Genomic DNA, 17,668 nt, shown 5'->3' on the forward strand with positions numbered 1-17,668 from the left:
GGTTTTAAAGAAAAATTCTACATGTTGAACTTTTTAATGATTCATTTAAAAATAAATTATGACATTAAGGGGCAAATTCCCTTTATCCTGTCCCCTCTCTAGTTTTACTATCTCATCCCTACACGCTATTTTGTGATAGGTAAGTTCACACTTGATGCCTCTAAGTTTTTTTTTCTTTTTTTTTTTCTTGAGACAGAGTCTTGACTGTCACCCAGGCTGGAGCACAGTGGCATGATCTCAGCTCACCGCAGCCTCCACCGCCCAGGTTCAAGTGATTCTCGTGCCTCAGCCTCCTCCTGAATAGCTGGGATTACAGGTGCGCACCACCATGCCCAGCTAATTTTTTGTATTTTTAGTAGAGATGGGGTTTCACCATGTTGGCCAGGCTGGTCTCAAACTCCTGACCTCAAGTGATCCGCCCACCTGGGCCTCCCAAAGTACTGGGATTCCAGGAGTGAGCCACCATGTCCAGCCTGATGTCTCTAATTCTTAACCTCTCCTACCCACTGTAATTTGGCTTTCCCTTCCCACTACTCCACAGCACTTACCAATGTTACACAGTAACTTTTTTTCTTGTTGCTAAATCCAGGGGCAGCTTCCTTCTTTCATGGGATATTGCTCTAGCATTTGGCACCTAATCCCCTTCTTGAAGTTCTCACTTGTCAACTTACAGGGACACCACCTTCATTTATCCATCCCTTTAATATTTACTATGCCTGAGAGTTTAATATTTGCTCATGAATTTATGTTTTGTTCATTGCTACATTCACAACACTACAGGCTCTCAATACACATTTGTTAAATGCATGAATGAATAGTCCTTATCTTTTCTTTCTCCATATTCTCTGTGGAAGATCATCTCCATCCCCATAGCTTTAATTAACATGTGAAAACAACTTTTTACTCCAGCCAATCTTCTCTAGAGTTCCAAATCATTATGTCCAATTTGCTATAGGAAACCTCTATGTGGATGTGCCAAAGGCCATCTGAACTAAAGAAATCCACAGTGGAACTAATTATTTCCTTCTCCCCATCTCAAACCAGCACTTCTTCTAAGATATGATTTGGCAATTTCCTTTTCCTTACTCCCTGTAAGTCACCAAATCCTACTGATTCTACCAAATCTGCCCATGTTTCCCCCTCATTCTGTCACTGTATATAGGAGGCTGGGGGAAGGTTCCATTTAGGCTAGGGCCATAATTGATATTTATATTCAGTGGCTGAGAAAAGCTGGGTGCAGTGGCATGTGCCTAGAGTCCCAGCCTGGGCAACATAGTGAGATCCCATCTCAAAAAAATAGTAAAAGAAGAAAAAAACAGAAAAGTGCTTACAGAGAAAATAAGGAAGTATGAAGCTAAGAGAAAGAAAGTACAGTCATGGTCTTTACTAAAGGCAGTGCCTATGTATGGTGCGGAGATATATACATTACACAACAGACAAGGCATTGAGGACTCTGTCCTTGGGTAAAGAAGAAATGTCTAAGTGCTACAACAATGTCATAAACAAGTGTTACTAGAAAAGAGGGTTTGGGACATACAGAAAGAAGTAGGTCTTGAAGCTGAGTCTTAAAGAACAAGTAGGACTTGTCCATATAGAAAGGGGAAAAGGTCATTCAGGAAATAAGATAAGCATGTGTAAAGACTCAGAGACAGAGAATTTGGGGATTCCAAGGTGTACATGAAAAACTGAACATGAATAAGATGGAACATGAGAGACTCATTAAGCTAAACTATGAAAGGCTCTGTATGAGTACACTGGATCCTCAAGGTTCTTGGTCACTGCTACACATCCAGAACCTAGGACAGTGTCTGCTACTTAATAAGTTCCAACTCTAAAATTAAATAAAAAATGGGGACTGTAGATTTCTGCTGATTACTCCTATTTCTTCGTACATAGAACTCCCTATAATGCCATTTTGTCAACTTGTTCATCAAGGAATACAACAGCAGCCTTGTCTCACCTATTAACTCCTACTTCTTGGAAATACTAAGATTTCCAAGTCTTAGTGCATCAAGACAACACTATCAGATGCCACCCCCTATTAGTCTTCACTCAATGTTAACCTGTGGAGCAGCTTGAAAACACTTCCTCATTGAGTGAGATGAAAAAAATACTAGTTCCTTTGCAGGCACTGCAAAAGGAAATCTGTCCCTGAAGGTGCAGTTCTTTTAACTTACAAAATCAACCCTAATTACTGAATATGCCATATGCCTTCATCACACATTCAAACCACTCTCTCCTGCCCCAAATCTGTTCCTCAGCTTGCCTAATTAAGTATATGGGTGAACACATTCTGCCAATTTTCAAGGCACAGCTTTGAAAGTCACCTGATTATTTAATTAGAGAGCCACGTAGTAAACCACATTCTGGTATAAAGAAAACTTGGCGGTGTTGGCCTCCACAGAGAAATTTAGCCCCTAGACAATGTAAGCACTGCATTCTACTACAGAGGCTCCTGTAGCCAGGTCTAAAATAAAGCTATCCTGACAAACTATTTCAGGACGGACTCACAGGGTAACTTTCCAGGTGGAAGTGCTGAACTCTGTCTAGCTCCACACATTTATGAGTTAGGCTGAAAGACAGGTTAAACATGAGTCACCACTGAGTTCCTCCTTCCCACTAGCTAACCCATTCTACAGGAGTTAATATGTCCCAAGGCCAAGGCAGCCCATACCCCGTTTTTGGTATCTGTTCACTAGGAAAGACTTATTAACTTGACTATATAAAGGCTGGCTTTAATCCATGCTTAAAGTTTGCACTTTGTTGTAGGCATTCAAATATCTCTTCCAATGTCCACTTGGGAAATGTATACACTGAGAAAAAGTGTAAGTCTGGGAGTTTGCTGAAACTAGTATGCTCTCTGGCTTTATTGTTCCACCACCCTCCCATGCTCAGATAAACAGAAAAGTAGGGAAATTCAACAAGGGAGCCTTCAAAGTTATAAGCGGGATGCATGAATGTATTACCAATAGCCACTTTTTTCTTGGACTAGCTCCAGGCATCATGAACAAACCATGACCAAGTTAGGGATATGATGAGTAGTATCAAATTCCATTTAAATACAAGTGGACAATAAATTGAAAATATTATTCAAGTTAAGGCACGGGCATTTGAAATACAAAATGCGTCACTGTGTTGTCTTTTGGTTGGTCTCAGGTACAAGCCACTGTAGGTCACTCAACAATATGCAATCATTGGGAAGGAGAGTTAACTTCTTTTTTTCTTCTTTTTTTTTTTCTTGAGACAGAGGCTCACTTTATCGCCCAAGCTGGAGTGCAGTGGAGAGATCTCGGCTCACTGCAACCTCCGCCTCCCAGGTTCAAGTGATTCTCGTGCCTCAGCCACCCGAGTAGCTGGGGCTACAAGCGCACAGCACCACACCCTGCTGATTTTTTTTGTATTTTTAGTAGAGACGGGGTTTCACCATGTTGGCCAGGCTGGTCTATCTCAAGTGATCCGCCCGCCTTGGCCTCCCAAAGTGCTGGGAATGCAGGCATGAGCCATAGCCGCCCCCGCCCCTAGCCCCCCCCAAGGAGAGTTAACTTCTAAAAATTCAGCAGCTGGGAAAGCTAACAGAGCTAAGAAAGCTGGCTTAGAAAAACAATTAGGTAGTCTAGGAAATGTCAGAACTCCAAAAAGTGATTGGAGGTTCCCTATCCAAAGCAGGAAAGGATGTGGTGGAATAATAATAAATACTGGCTGGCCATGCATCAAGTACTTTGGAGCAAGGAGGGCAGCAAACATGATTCTGAGGACAGGGGGAGGATGAACCATAGCATGCCCCTAAAGGATGAGCTAGAGCAGAAGTTCTCAAACTAATTGGCATGAGAATCACTCGAATGCTTTCGGGGAAAAAAAAAAAAAAAAAAAAACAGACAGACAGACAGACTGTTGGGCCTCCATTTCCACGTTTCCGATTCAACAAAACTGGTTGAAGCCCAGTAATTTACATTGCTAACAAGCTTCAAGGAGATGATGCTGCTGATTCAGGAGACTACATTTTTGGAACCAATAGACCAGGGTATTAGATCAAAGTTCTTGGCCTTTAACTTCTAACCAAGACAGTCTCAGAGCCCCAGTCAACTGAGTTGGGAAAGACTCCACAAAAGTGGTATGGACACTTAAAACTAGGACACCGGCCGGGCGCGGTGGCTCACGCCTGTAATCCCAGCACTTTGGGAGGCGGAGGCGGGTGGATCACGAGGTCAGGAGACAGACACCATCTTGGCTAACACGGTGAAACCCCGTCTCTACTAAACATACAAAAAATTAGCCGGGCATGGTGGCGGGCACCTTAGTCCCAGCTACTCGGGAGGCTGAGGCAGGAGAATGGCATGAACTAGGGAGGCGGAGCTTGCAGTGAGCCGAGATAGCGCCACAGCACTCCGGCCTGGGCGACAGAGTGAGACTCCGTCTCAAAACAAAACAAAACAAAACAAAAAACAACTGGAAGGACACTTATAGGTGGAAAGGCAACATTCAGAACCAGAGAACAAGAATTGAGGAACAGAGAGAACTCATCAACTGTATCATAGTAGTAATTTACAATAATACAATGCTAACACTGTATAACAGGCACTGTGCTCAGTGCCTCATCTGCATTATTTTTCTTTATACTCAAAAAAGACAACACAGTGAGGCAGGTATTGTATTATTACCTACATGTTTCCAGATGATGAAGCTGACACTAGAGACTTTAGGTAACTTGTTCCAAGTGATAGACCTAATAATAGCTGGATAAAACTGAAATCTTTGGTCTACTAATCCATCACCCAGGACCAACACAAGTGGCTTTCCTCTACCTACTGATAACGCCGGTAACAACGCTTCTCCTCTCCTGGTCAAAACCACACTTTTATGTCAATTTTAAATCTGCCCTTCCATAGTAGGATGATAATTTATGTTAACTCCTGAATTCACAAGCAATCCTAAAACAAGGTAAGTCTAAATACAGATAAGAGGTAGGTTAACTGATCTGCTGAGGACCAAGTTTGCTTGCTTATCTGCTATTTCGAGTCTCTGCACATCTAAAAATGCAAAGGAAACTCTTACCTAATTCTTGCATCTAGAATAGGCTTTCTCCAAATCCTGCCTTCTCCACTTACCTCAAAAGAATTGTTAGGATTAAATGGAAATAGGTACCGTGGTTTTTGCAGTTAAACTCAGTGAAATTAACTATAATATTTCCGTTGTATAATGCTGTGTTGTAGGACCCAGAGCTCATTAGAGAGGTGGAGCCTAGAGACCCGAGTTTGCCAGTTATTACCTCACTGGAGATAGTTCAAGTCATGGAAGGATCAAGAATGACAGATGAAGCGGGCACATGAGAAGCGAAGTGTCTTCAAGACTAAACACTAGACACTATCAGTATTTACAGGGCAAATAAATGAAAAAGAAGCCGCTAATGAAATTTAAAACCAATAGTCAAAGGGATATAATGCCGGAAAGAGGCATAAGAGTGCAAGTAATTCAACTAACTTTTAATCAACTAGAGCTCATTAATCCCACTCCCCTAGCCCTGGGACCCGGGCACTAGGAAAGGGGCTTTGGCAAGCCCAGTGGACTCCAGAGGCTGTAAGTATAAAACACACTGCACAAGAAACAACAGAGCACCAGCGTTGGTGCAGGATTTCAGACAGCTCCAGGAACTTCACAAAGAAGGTCAGCCGGTCCGCTCAGGCAGTTAGTTCACAACAGCCCATTCCCTCCCCACCTGCTCGGACCTAGCCGCTCTCACACCCCTCTTGCGGGCCCGAGCGTAGCCAGAAGACCCACGCACACTCCAATGCCGCTCACAGCCGTATCAGTGAGCCCGCACCCACTCCTGGGGGTCTTTCACTTCCCACCCGATCCGGCGACCCGCCACCCCGACTCCGCGTCCCTGCCTGCGGGGACTCCACGGAGTTCGATAATTACCTAGAGCTCCACCGCGCCGCCATTACACCGGACGTACGTCACTTCCTCTTCCCGAGCACCGACGGTAGGAAGAAGGCGAATAGTGAAATACTTAAAAACTTGACGCTCAATTGGCTTGACACGTTATCCCATTAATTTATTTAAAATACCATATCATAATACCAGAGTCAAAGTAGTCGATCCAGGCACACTGTCTTCTTATCAAAATGGCGGCAAAAAAGAGAAGTTGGCATGAACTACAAAGTCCGAAATCCAGCGCCTGTGCCGACGGAAATGACGAAAGCATAATTGTAGTTTAGTGTGAAATGGCGCGGTGTACGATGGGAATTGTAGTTCATCCAGATGCGCGCCGGCGAGTTAACATCCACGCTGCTCACTGACAGCCTAGTAGTGTTCAGGGTCTAGCCGAATTTACTTTAAAACTATTTCACTGCATTTTGGGGAAAATTTTTTTTTTTAAAGCAGTCAGTTGTCACTTTCCTTGAAAAATCTTAAGAGAGAGATTTTCCTGAGACTTTATAAGAGTTTGACCAAGAGTTAAGTGCCTAATAAATTCCAAGATATCCAGGCCATGAGAATGGGAGAATATTAGATCATAAATAGAGTGAAATAATGAGGAAAAACTAATTCTATAGAGACTGTGTTGCCTCTCTTTTAGGTTAAGTTACCAACTGGTATGACCTGAGAATAAGGAGATTGCCTGGCTGAGTAGGAAGTAGCAGTTTGTACAGCGTGCAGAACTAGGGCATCAAACAGTTTCTTTAAACTTCACTTTTCACTAGTAACAAAACCTAAAAGTTCAACTACTTGCTATTTTGGAAACTCTCTTCCTAAAACAAGAATATCTTTATGTTATCAAATCTTTCAGAAACCAGGCCTGGTTTCTCCACACACTTCTCTATTACAGTTTTAGGGTGCTGTGCTTCCACTCCTTTCTGGAGGCAGAGTGTGATGATTAAGAATAAAAACACTGCAGTTGGACTACTTATTTTGAATCTTGAGTCCTTTTATTATTTATGGATGATTGGGGCAAGTAACTTCACATTCTATGGCCGTTTCCTGATCTGTTAAGTGGAAATACTAATAGTATCCATCCAGGCAGTAGTTTTAAGCATTGAATTAGTTGATTCACAAGATGCATTTAAGATAATTGCTAGTATACAATAGTGTTATCTATTTTATTTCATATTTAACATATTTGGCCATTGTTGATGGTGCATTTTGGTGCACCAATACAGGGCACAGGAGATGGATCTGGAGATGAACATTTGTATTCATATATTTAAAAACCCACAATACTACCTGTGATGGTTAATTCTGAATGTCAACTTGATTGGATTGAAGGATGCAAATTATTGATCTTGGGTGTGTCTGTGAGGGTGTTGCCAAAGGAGATTAACAGTTGAGTCAGTGGACTGGGGAAGACAGACTCACCCTTAATCTGGTGGGAACAATCTAATCAGCTACCAGCGAATGTAAAGCAGGCAGAAAAACACGAAAAGGCGAGACTGGCCTAGCCTCCCAGGCTTTATCTTTCTCCCATGCTGAATGCTTCCTGCCCTCAAACACTGGACTCCAAATTCTTCAGTTGTGAGACTCAGACTGGCTCTCCTTGCTCCTCAAGCTTGCAGACAGCCTATTGTGGGACCTTGTGATTGTGTAAGTTAATACTTAATAAAGTCCCCTTTATATATATATATATGGATATATATATTAGGATATATATATAAGGATATATATAAAAAATAGGATATATATGTAATAGGATATATATATATACGTGTGTGTGTGTGTGTGTGTGTGTGTGTATATATATCTCCTATTAGTTCTGTCCCTCTAGGGAACCCTGACGAATATACTACCTCTACAATTATCAACAGAAATAGGAAAGTTAGGGTTGAGCAGAGGAGAACTAGATGGAGCTGGAAAAGAATGGATTTGTCAGTTGGGTCCTTCAGGAAGCAGACACAGAGAAAGAGTTATGAATAAAAAAGGTGAAAGAAAAGGGAGGAAATAGTATTGGGCAGGGGTAGCTCCAGAATAAAGATGAAGAGGCCTACAACGGGATGAAATGGGTAGGCCCTTGTACCACAGTTTTGCTCAGTCACTGGCTAGAGCCACCCCAAGAAGAGTGTGACTTCAACTAAAAACCCAAGGTGGACATGAAGATGTCAACAGTTGAAGGCTGTCACCTAACCACACTGCTTGCAGCTAGGCTACAAACAAGTCCTTTCCTGAAGAAGTATCTGAGCAGCATATCTCTGTGCCTGTCACAGTCCACACATTACACCATGTGAACCCAGTCTCCATACACTTTTCAGGAACAACTTTTCCAGGGTTCTAGTGCACATTTCTTCCTAAAAAAAAATTAGAAGTGGCAAGTTAATGAGACAAATTACACTCCCCATCTTTGGGTCCTGAGGCCACACTGAATCCATTGCCTCTCTTCTCCACTATTCATTCTAAATTTCCCTTGCTGTCAGCTACTACTCTACTGCTCTCTGTGGTCAAACTGGTGGTGTAAAAATCCTAATTCCTGGGAATTCTGAGCGCCTGGTAGTGATCTTCTTTTCAGGCAGGTGCTGCTGCATTTTTTCATTGATGGTCACTGTAAGGTAAGGGATTACCAAGAGATGCTCAAGTGGATCGCCTAAGTACCACATATATTCTTACTTGCTCCCATTGTGTAACAGCAAGCCTATCTCCTCCTGCTGTTTGGATTTAGCTACCTCTGACAAAGCATTGATTCCTTTCTTGCCTACTAGCCCCTGAACTCTGGAAGTCCCGTGTTTCCAGGCACCTGCTGAGCTTAGTTCAGTGGGACACTGTGTCCCCTAGCAAGAATACACCACCTTTGGGGATTAGGACCACCAATTCCACAGAGCTCAGAGTTGCAGGAATGGGAAATACTATGTCCCACAGCAGGTCATTGAGAAAAATAGTAAGTTGGGTTACATTCCTGTTTTCATCCCTTGTTTCCTGGATCCAAGTGTTGTTCTTACTAGGGACCCTGCATCCTGAGAGACAGTACCTCATTCTTGCAGAATATTGTCTTCTAGCTGATACTTTAACTGAACCTTCAGCAGGTCATTCCAGTGCTCTATTAGGCCACCACCTTCTGGGCGTGCAGCATGTGATACATCCAGTGGAACCCATGGTCACAGGCTTGTACCACCTTTGCTATAAAGTAAGTCCTGCTTGGATGTTATGTTGTGTTATATTCCATACCTGTGGATCAAGCATTGTGGAAGTCCACAGATACTGGTGCTGGATGAGTCTTGGTGAGTATAAAATGTGAATGCATACCCCAAATAAATATTCCCATAAAATTGAACTGCTAGAATGGAAACATCTCAATGTAGTCTACTTACAACCAAGTGTCTACTTGATCTCCTAAAGATACGGTGTCAAATCAAGGACCAGTTTCACAGGTTAAGCTTTCAGATGAGGCAGTAAGTAGGTAGATCAGCTGTGGTAAGAGGGCTTTGTGCTGATGGACCTGTGCATATATTCCATTTTTGCCACCCTGGCCATTTTGTTCATGTGCCAGTTGTATCAGCACTGAGGTGGCCACTAATAAAGAGAGGTTGACATCAACTAACTGAGTAATTTTTCTACTTTTTTTTTAGTGCTTACTCCATAGATTATACTTTCTTGTGGACATTGATGTGTGATAAAAATATCTTCACACTTTTTGCTCACACCAATATGTATATCCAAGTTCCTCTAAGACCCTCAGGACTCTTTATTTGTGATCTTCTAAACTCATTATTTTCAGGCCTCTGACCAGCCAGCCAGGATGTTTGTCATTTCTTGTAAGTATATTTATATTCTAACCCCAGGCTACTTCTCCCTCTACAGAAAGTGGATGACAAGGTGCACCATCCAAAGCTTTGCCCACTAGGAAGACTGTTTCTCTCCACTGTCTTCAAGGCTATTCCTTAATGAGATTGTAATATAAGCTGCTGCCCAATTTCAGCTTTCATCCACATACTTGGGCTCAGCCAATTCATAAACTAAGCTCATCCATTTTTTTTCTTTAGCTTATTGATCAAGACCACACCTCTGCTCCATATGGTCACCAATATGAGCTGAGGGAGTATTGATGCAACTCTAACAGTGATGTCAGAGTGTATGCTATCTAATCCTATAGATTGATTGTGGTCTTCTTTGTGCTTCATCCCAAATGTAATTCTTTTTATCTTACGATGGATTACAGTTCAGCTTCCCAGATCTTATAACCTGGTGTGTCCAACAAGCCAATTTTTTTTTTTTTTTTGAGATGGAGTCTCGCTCTGTCGCCCAGGCTGGAGTCAAGGTACATTTTGTTTTGTGGCACTTAGTGTCCCACAGTAAGCATTTCCTCTTTACCAGTAGCATTATAAGGGCCATTTTTCAAAAGACTTGCAGCCTTCATCTAGATCCCCAGGCTCCTGAACTGTGATTTTCCCACTGAGATTTCTATAAACTTCGTACTACAACTTTTTCCACCACTGACACCTCTAACATCATAGGATCTGCCAGATCATATAGCCCAGTGTCAAGGCTATTTTCACTACAGCTCAGTCCTGCTGTAGAACCCTTTCCTGTGGCAGGTTGCAAAATTGGCAGCCTTTTATGTCACCTGGTTTATGGATGAGAAAAATATTTCTAGGTGTAGAGTATGTGGCTTACAGAACCCAAAGCAGCCTCCTAGGCATTGTGCTTTTTCCTTTTTCATATTGGATGTAAGATGCTGCCATTTGTCTTGTATTTTGGAGGGGATATCCTAGCACTCCTCTGAACAATGGGCCCTTAAGGTCTTTAATAAAGAACCAGGTACCTCCATGATTCTTCCAAGGGTTCATTTCTCTCTCTCTCTGGAGCACAAACCTCGAGCATGCTAATAACCTCTTGCTAAACCTGTTTGATCAGCATGATGTCATTGATATAATGAATCAATATAATATTCTACAGAATTTCCAAATGATTCCTCTCTTTGGACTATAAGTGTGAGTAGGAAAGTTAATATAGTCCTGGGGAACAGTTTCAATGTATATTGATATTATATTTCATATGGACATAAACTATTTTAAATTGTCTTGCTTGATTGGGATAGAAAAGAATGAATTCTCCAAACTGATAGCTGCATACCATATACCTGGAGCCATATTATCCTGCTTTATCAATGATACTATGCTTGGCATGTCAATTGCAACCGGGGCTGCTACTTTGTTAAACTTTTGGTAGTCTACAATCATTCTTCTATTATAGTTCATCTAGTTTCTGCAAAGGCCAGACTGTTGAATTAAATGGAGATGTGATGGAAACTATCAACCCTGCATTTTTTTTATTTTTATTTTTTATTTATATTTTATGGGTATCATTAATCTGCACCATTTTCTAGGCACATTATATTGTTTTAGATGTTGTCTCTTGGGCAAGAGAGGCAGTTTTGAAGACTTCTTTTTAGCCTTGCTCACTATGATAGCTGTTACTCCATAGGCCAAGAACAATACATGGAAGTTGCTCCAACTGTGAAATATGTCAGTCCCAATTATACACCTGAAGATGGGGTAAATGTCCACTGGGTTGATTTGTGAACCCAGTGGACTCATTGTGAGCAGACTCTGAACAGACTCATGGACATGACTCATGGCCTCCGTATGCTTTCATTCCAAAAGGAGAGTCGTGATGTTTCTTCAGATCTTTAAGTATCAGTGTTAATTCTGATCCTGTGTGCAATAGTTCTCAGGAAGTGTGGGTACTCCTTTTCTGAATGTACAGTCATTCAAGTATGTGGAAATGGATCTCTTTGGGGAAGGAGAATCATTACATGTCATACTTGACTTGATATCACAGGATATTTCTTCCTGAGACCCAGATAAGTCTCAATAGCTTGACAACTGGCACAGATCCAGGAAGTGGGCAAGATATTGTGACTTTTTATTGGGGTTACCACCCTCAGCCTCCTGTTCATCCATTCTTTCCTTTAATTGCATGTATCAAGCAGCATCCTCATTGGAAGCCCATGTATTTTGCTCCTAGTGACACTATGTTTTATTAACCGTCTTCACAATTCTCTCTTAGCTGCTGCTCTGACATTGTTGGGCACAATGATAATTGTGACCCACCCCACCCCCAGCATTGAGGATTAAGTTTTACTTCAACCTCTCTTGCTCTTGGGCTCCATGATCGTCATTGTTACTAAGGAGCCAAGTTCTATGACTGCCCCTCCTACAGTCAGCACTGACCTGTTGAGAAGAGCCAGCACTGGATGTCTTGGTGATGTTGGTGCACCACTTACTAGCAAATTCCTGATGACCTTGGGGAATGATGTGTCCTCATGGCCTCCTGTGGAAAATAATTGTTTCTAGTAGGCTTTCTGATCTCACATCCACTCCAGCATGTCCGCTTTCCTGGTCTTCTTACTGCCTTCCTCCATTGTGTGCTGTGACAATTTAGGCATTTCAGTTTTCCTCAGCATGGGCCATCACTGTCTCCAGGTGTCTAGAGGTACCCTAGCAGCAAATTTGCTCTACCTCCTCAGATCCTTTCCAGGGAGTTTAATCTTATATCCCAAGAGAGTGCCCCAATGTCAATAAATTCTTATTTATCTGGTATTATGTTCCAGTACTATTTACCAGTGAAGTATTTTAGCAGCTGGGCTACTATATTGTGCCAGGGACTAATTGTGCCCCATATGCCACCTGCAGTGGGCTCTTGTTTGTCATTCAGATAATGAGGGGTCCAGTGTCAAAGTCTCAACTTACCACTTGTTTTTTTTTTGAATCATTCCTGGAATCACTGTGTCAATTGGATCCTCTAAGAAGCAGATACTGAGATAGAAAAAGGGGTGTCAAAGGTGTATTAGAAAGTAATACCTGTGAAAGGAAAAGACAGAAAGCAAGATTGAGAAGAAAAACTCAGCAGATCATGATGAAAATCTGACAGGTCTCTGAAAGCCCAACAGAGAGGTCCAGAGCAAGGATTGCTTGTTAGAAGAGTCTTACATTGGGTGAAATTTTAGGCCATTTAATATAGTTTGGATGTTTGTCCCCTCCAAATGTCAGGTTTAAATGTGGCCCCCCTTCCCCCACCAATGTTGGAGGTGGGGCCTGATGGGAGGTGTTTGGGTTATGGCAGCAGATCCCAAATGAATGCCTTAGTGCCCTCCCCACAGAAATGAGTGAGTTCTTGCTCTATTAGTTCATGTGATAGCTGGTTGTTTAAAAAAAACAACAACAACAAAAAAAAGAAGTGTGCCCCCTCCTGCTCTCTTTTGCTCTCTCTCGACATGTAACCCGCCTGCTCTCCCTTTGCTTTCTGCCATGAGTAAAAGCTTCCTGAGGCCTCACAAGAAGTCAAGAAGATGCTGGTCCCCTGCTTATACAGCCTGCAGAACCGTGAGCCAAATAAACTTCTTTTCTTTATAAATTATCCAGTTTCAGGTATTCCTTCACAGTGATACAAAACAGACTAACACATCATTATACCACATTCTTGCTTGGTCTTTGGCTGGGGTGACCCCAAGCCCCCATGACTCCAAGAAGAGTATGACCCGGGCTCTGAGGCAGATCTGAAGGAGTTAACAGCTGGAGGCCACAAGTCTGAACATCGGAAGGTTGCATTTCTATGCCTGCCACAATAGGTATTAGCATAGGGAGATGCTAGAAGTAATTAGATATGTTTGGTATGCTCCATATTTTTAAACTAGCTCAACACTATTATAAGAGTTGCATGGGAAGAACTGTCAAATCGGAAGAGATACTCAGCCTCCCCTAGGTTCAGTTAATATAAACATTTCAGAGATTTTAGATTTTAAGGGACGACTCTGGAGAGTTATCACTGCCCTCACTGTTCATATTAAGTTCTCACTTTATAGGAAGCATTGATTAAACACTTATGAAATACTAATGGAAAATTTTATTCCGACTCATTCTGATAGTATTGGTATTATAATAAATCGATCATAGCTATTCAGCCTAATTCTCAAGCAGATTTCTGTTTCCCTCTGAAGCTTGCCTAAAATAACAGGCTAGTCTTTGTTTTTAGCGAATATAATCTCAGAGTGCTGCAGAAAAGACTGTGCTAGGTACTCTGAACTATGGATATTTCAAAGAATAGTCTTGAGTATAATCTTCCAAGATAAGATTGCTTAGAAACTTTTCAGGCTGTACTAGTGGACAAAGTCAGGATTTCCAGAACCCCTTTCTGTTCAGAAACAGTTATGCTTTATCAAATCCAACTGCTTAATCCAAGGCCCAGTGGAATAAGAATTAATTACAGCATGCTTAAGCTAATGAGGGAAATTTTAATGTGGTTTATTCAGAATATTTTTGGTATTAATTTTATGTTCTATTTTTTCATAGATACATAACAGATTCTTTTTCTTCTGAAGCTATCTTAAATCCTCAATTAAGTAGACTCTTTCTTTTGGGGTTTGATTTTCACTGACATATAAGAATTGAGAAAATTATTTTTACAAGTCTCTTTACTTTTTCAGAGCAATATAATTTTTGCATAGGATAAATAAGAATATGTCTTCATTTTTATCAGGGTATAATTGGACAAATCAATTTTGCAATAAGACTATATTTGAAATGTTACATTTGAAAATAATTCTCATTTAAGTATATATGAACAAGAATTGACTTTATATGTGGAGACCAGCTCATAAATGACACCAGCTGTTGTCATTACTGGGAAGGTCAGTAAGCTGAACAATGACCATTTCCTTGGAGACCAGGGCACCCAGGGACATTGAACTCATCAAAGAACTCTCACTAATCCCTTTTCCTGTAAAGTTCAGATGCTACTTTGGAGAGGAGGCGGGAAAGGATGGATTGGACACGCTAGAAGCTTTACTGAAATACCTCAGCATCAGTTAGAGTTTTTGTTGTTGTTTAGTGGGGAGGGCAGTACTTACCCTCAAGGGGGTGTTTGGAAATATATAAGGTCAGTTAAGGTTGCCCCCATGCCAGGAGAGGCAGCTGCTGCCATTTTGTAGGGGAAGGAAGTAGGGTAAGGGAGAAAGTACTGGTGCTAAATGTCTGTGCAGCTTTAGGAAGAAATGTCCCACCCAGTATGCCCCTTAGGTTATCATAAGGAATATGGAAAGGTGCTGTTAAATCTTACAGTCCATTGGATTTAGGGAAATGGGTTAATAGATTTCTTTTCCTCCCCTTTGCACAACCCAGTGGGTGGAGCTCTTAAGGAAGATAAGATTTGTTTAAACAAAATAAAGAATTACCTTTGTGTCCCAGATCCAATTTGTAATATGACTGGTTCTGTTAGTTGCAGATATATTTAAAAGCACGATTAATCCAAATGCAATTATGTCCATATTTTTTAAAGCTAGGAGTATAGATTCCTAGAGGGAACAAAACATACTCTTTGTTTTTTTTTTTTTAAGATTTTTTTTTTGCAGGGCACCTAAATTTCAGAGGATCGCGTTAGTCACACTGTAAAGCTGAAGCTTTGACTCACTGATTTGTCACTTAATTCATATCATATGTTGAATGTTTTAATGAGTCTCCAGTGCTTATGCAACCCACATGTAATAACTTAAAAGTGCTCTTGGAACTATTTCTGACAGTTTCTACAAAAACACTTTAATTGGGGTAGCCAACAGCTTTTAATTACCATAGGGGATATTTTGATATGAGAGTTTGGTGGGAACAAAAACAACAACAAAAAACCCACTAAAGAGGGTTCTCTTGTCCCACCCCTAGCCCACCCCCAACCTGTGCTTTTCTTCCTGATGCTGTTTCCAAAAAAACAGTCCTTCTCAGACCAATGTTAATATTTCCAGAGGGTAAATAGTGCCTTCTTCTGTAAGTGAAAGCAGAAGCAGGAGAAAACAGTTTACAGGAGAGAGAAGATAGAAATGAAGAGGAAAATAGATTTAAGGGTAGAAAAGAGCAAAACGGAGCATGAAAGCAATGAAAAAAAAGAAAGTGGAGAATGAAAACAAATGAAATGGTAAGAAGAGTTGACATTTCTAAGTCACAATCCAACAGGAATGATCAATAATGATCTTGTGGTGCAAGCAAGAAGACAGGAATCTTTGTTTAGTACCTTAGAGTTGATTGTGTTGTATGCTGTGTGCTAGACTCCCGGCACCACCTGGGCCCCTGGGAAGCAGAGGCAGCACACTAGGCCTGGCTGTAAATGTTGGTCTCTGTGAGGGAAGCCAAGGGGATCAATTCCCAGTGGAATATGGTGATTATAACATGGTGTTCAAAGCCAGGTTATCTAAGTTTAAATTTGTCAACTGTATTAGTTATTGGTTGCTGCACAACACATTAAAACAACATTTATTATCTCACAGTTTCTGTAGGGTGAAAATCCAGGTATAGCTTAGCTGGGTCCTCTGGCCCGCCCTTGGCCTCTCACAAGGCTGCAGTTAAGGTGTGGGCCAGGGCTTTAGCCACCTCAATGTTCAACTGGGAGGGGATTGCATCTGCTGTAGTCTGTATGCTTGTGTCATCACAAAATTCACATGATGACATGCTAACCCCCAAGGTGATAGTATTAGGAGGTGGGGTCTTTTGAGAGGTGATTAGGTCATGAGGGCCAAGCCCTCAAGAATGGAATTAGTGCCCCTGTAAGAGAGGCCCAAGACAGCTTGTTTGCCTCTTCCACCATGTGAGGATGCAGCAAGAAGGTGCCCTCTATGAGGAACAGATACTCACAAGCTACCAAATCAGCTGGTGCCTTGATTTTATATTCCCCAGCTTCCAGAACTGTGCAAAATGCATGTTATTGTTTATAAACCATCCAGTTTATGTAACTTTTGTTTTATCAGCCCAAACTAAGATAGCTTTCAAGTTCACTCATGTGGTTGTTGGCGGGGCTCAGGTTCTTGGTGGCTGTTGCCCAGGGACATTGGCTCCATGCCACTGATGTGAACCTCACCCTAGGACAGCTCACAACATAGCAGCTGGCTTCCATCAGGATGAACAAGTGAGAAAGGGCATAGCCTAATCTCGAAAGTGACATCCCATTATTTTTGCCATATTACATTTGTTAGAATCAAGTCTCCAGGGTCAGCCAATGTTCAGGGGTAGGGAATAACCCAAGGGCATGAATATCGTCACCCTTCTATGTCACTGGTTCTGTATCTGTGGATTCAACCAACTGCAGATAAAAAATATTCTTAAAAAAACAAAAATAACAGTGCAACAACAAAAAATAATGTAGATGGGCATAATGACTCATGCCTGTAACCCCAGCACTTTGGGAGGCCAAGGCAAGTGGATCCCTTGAGGCCACTCTCTCACCCCCTGGATACTATGAACCATATCACAGTGGGGTGTAAACCCCCCGTGATATGGGGAGTAATATCACCCTCTCCCCCTCTGGATATTATGAACCATATCACAGGGGCATGTACACCCCCAGCAATATGGGAAATAAAATCACCCTCTCCCCCCACTGGATATTACAAACCATATCACAGGAGGGTGTACACACCCCGCGATATGTGGAGTAATATCACCCTCTCCCCCCACTGGATGTTACAAACCATATCACAGGAGGGCGTACACCCCCCGCGATATGGTGAGTAATATCACCCTCTCCCCCACCAGATATTACAAACCATATCACAGGTGGGTGTACACACAGGGTATTTACTCTTTTGGGAGTAATATTATCTCCCTTCATGGATATTACAAACAATATCACAAGGGGATATATACCTTCTGTGATATTGAAAGTAATATCATCCTCTCCCTCCCTGTATAATAAAAACAATATCACAGGGGGT

General features: G+C 41.7%; 1 protein-coding gene across 2 annotated transcripts in view; it reads right to left on the bottom strand.

The window, feature by feature from the left end:
• CWC22 (CWC22 spliceosome associated protein homolog) overlaps window positions 1–17,668 on the bottom strand; it is a 102,112-nt gene that overhangs the window by 55,830 nt on the left and 28,614 nt on the right. The window contains exon 1 of one of the 2 annotated variants that reach the window (XM_054478218.2): window positions 5,917–6,194. The exons of the other annotated variant lie outside the window; for it this stretch is intronic. The gene's annotated coding sequence lies outside the window, so the exon portion shown is untranslated. Of the gene's footprint in view, window positions 1–5,916; window positions 6,195–17,668 lie in introns of those variants that run through there. 2 annotated transcript variants of the gene reach the window in all.

This window comes from Pongo pygmaeus, chromosome 11 (genome assembly GCF_028885625.2).
Source record: "Pongo pygmaeus isolate AG05252 chromosome 11, NHGRI_mPonPyg2-v2.0_pri, whole genome shotgun sequence".
In the NCBI taxonomy this organism is placed as follows: Eukaryota; Metazoa; Chordata; class Mammalia; order Primates; family Hominidae; genus Pongo; species Pongo pygmaeus.